The sequence below is a fragment of the Benincasa hispida genome, chromosome 9 (genome assembly GCF_009727055.1).
Source record: "Benincasa hispida cultivar B227 chromosome 9, ASM972705v1, whole genome shotgun sequence".
Lineage (NCBI taxonomy): Eukaryota > Viridiplantae > Streptophyta > Magnoliopsida > Cucurbitales > Cucurbitaceae > Benincasa > Benincasa hispida.
This window is the reverse complement of record NC_052357.1, coordinates 36,540,437-36,543,224: the sequence shown is the minus strand read 5'-3', so window position 1 is coordinate 36,543,224 and position 2,788 is coordinate 36,540,437.

The following is a 2,788-nucleotide window of genomic DNA, read 5'->3' as shown; positions in this document are numbered from 1 at the left end:
ATTCAGTACTAAAGGGAACAACCTATCTACTATCCCTATAATGGGTAGGAGTGAATTTCGTTTTGCACCCTATGTTCCCAGCTATCTACCTGATCTTACCCTTGAAATTGGAGGCATATTGGGCCAGCGATGATGAGCTGCCCTCACCTATGCAGATCTAAGGATAATTTTGAGTGAACGGGAGTTCTTAGTTAGCTCAGGATTTAAGATTAAATTACCTAGGTCATCAATTAACGATATAGTCAGTTTTATGCATAAAACGACATTTAGAACGTAAAAAGTGACTATTTCATGGTTCAGTCTTATGTAAACTCATTGCATAGGATGCCCTCACTCACATATCTCTATATGAATGATTCAGGATCACATCGTTTGTACTAACTACAAAGTGGGCTGCATCCATAGTGTCCCCAAAACAAGGTGCCCAATCTTATTCATATACTATAAACCATTTTGGCTATATATTTGAATTTGATCCACATTTTTGTCATTACATAAAGTTCAAACTACATTAAATAGCCTTAGGACCTTAGTTTATTGGATTCAAGATTACTATTTCAATAACAACTTTATCGAAAAATAAAACAGAATATATTTATTAATTTACAAACTACGAGTTTTAAAACATAAAATCCAACAAAGAGTTTAGCCAGCTAATCTCGGATCGTTGGAGCCCATGATCTATAGGTTCATTAGGTTTCCCTACAAGCTCATATGGAATAAACTTAGAACAGTATGATAGAATAATTCGAATTGTTCGAATTAGGTGAAGAGAGAGAAACCGACAAGTATATGTGATATAGTGGTCGGGTTTTTTAGTTTAGAGATATAACTTTATATTTAAATATGATTTAAATATCAAGAATATGAATATGTTCATGTTCGAAACTCGAAAATAATGGAAATGGTCAAAGATGTAAAAAGTCAAAGAGTTGACTTTTGACTTTGATAAGTCAAACTTTGACCGACCTTATATTCAAATGTGATTCGAATTTCGAGAAAATGAATGTGGATTCATGCTTGGGAGGTCAAAATTAGTCAACACGGAAAAAATCATAAAAAGTCAAAATGTTGACTTTTTAGTCAAAGTTTGACTTTGACAAAATTACTATTTTGCCTTTTGATATAGTTAGTGGGAAAATCCAAACTTTTGTTAGATAATTCCATTGACAAAATAGTGGTCTAGATGTTGGCTTATAGTGGAGACATTAAGCCCACTTAGATAGTGGATTCTAGGTGTTGGGTTTTTATGAATTTGTTTCATGCAAATGTTGCATGCTTTTTTCTATAAAATGAGCTTTTGAATTTGGATTAAAGACTTTTGCCATTTTTTGCAAAAATAGTTTTCAAAATTTGGGCAGAAAAAAAACTTTTTTCTTTGAGTGAAGTTCAAAAAAGAAAACCCAAACCAAAAGAAAATCCATTTCTTTTTCCATCTCTTTCTCTCTCTCGGTGTTCTTCATCCATCGAGTCCCACAACCCGGTTCTGAGTCCAGAGGATAGTAGGTCAACTCTAGTGGTGGTTCGGAAGATTTCGGATCGAGATTTAGCAAGGAAAAGCGTTTAAGGAGCTTCAAAGATAATTTTTAATTACTGTTTTTTCCTTCCATTGCATGGTAATTTCCTTTAAATTAAAAGCAATTAGAGTGTAATTAGGTTTTTTTTTTTGCTGCGTATGTCTCATGTTCCATCAAGAGGTAGGTGTGGTTGGTTGTAATTGGATTGGGATTATTTGGTAAATTCAAATTAATCATGGTTAATCATTGATTAATTACATTTTAGTTTCCTCATTAGTTTTTAGTTCCTTTTTAGTTATCCTTTTAGAATCCTATCTTACATTTAATTCTCTACACATAGAGTATTATTCTCTTGTACTCGATAAATTTTGAATAGTAATAAAGATTTGATTGGATTCTTGAAGAGAATTTCTTTTTATATTTAGATTACATCAAATGGATTATCAAACATTGTTTTGTTGAACACCTGTTTTAGCTTGTTTCCTAGAACTTCATAAACAATCATATAAAACACACCTTAAGACGGTTATCTTATAGGATTAAAGATACAATCGTATCATTTTCTCCACCGGTTTATTTTTCTATTTCATATATAAATCTATAATTCGTTCTACTTCTAAATATATGTGTCAACTTGAACATAACTTAACTAGTTACGACATATATCTTTGATCAAGAATTGACGGGTTTGAATCCTCCCACCAAAACATGTTGTTCAACTCAAGTAAGAAAAAAAATAAAGATACAATTCCCCAATTCCTTTGATAAGAAAATGTAAGAAAGTCATCTGGTTTGAGTGCTTTGGTTGAATACATTTGTGTATGGCCATTTCATTCTTTATGAAGCTATCAGTTTTACATGCTTCAATATTGATCGAAAATGGGTTAGAAGATTCAAGATGAACTTTATGAGGGTGTTTGGCTCATCAACTGAGTTGAGTTGAGTTGGCCAAACTCATTGTTTGGCTCACCAACTTTAAATGTTGGTGGAGTTGGGTTGGTATATTTTACCAACTCACTAAAATTCTCCCTTCTTCCAATATTTTCAATGGCTTCACCCATCAACCACTATCACATTCTGGGAACTAACTTTGGGCTTCGACAACCACCTTCGATGAAAAATCCGATGACTAACTCCAGGCTTCGACAACCATTTCCAATGACAACTCCGATGACGAAATCTGGGCTCCGACAACCACCTCCGATGACAACTCCGACGATGAAATCTGGGCTCCAACAACTACCTTCGATGATAGTTCCGATGACCAACTT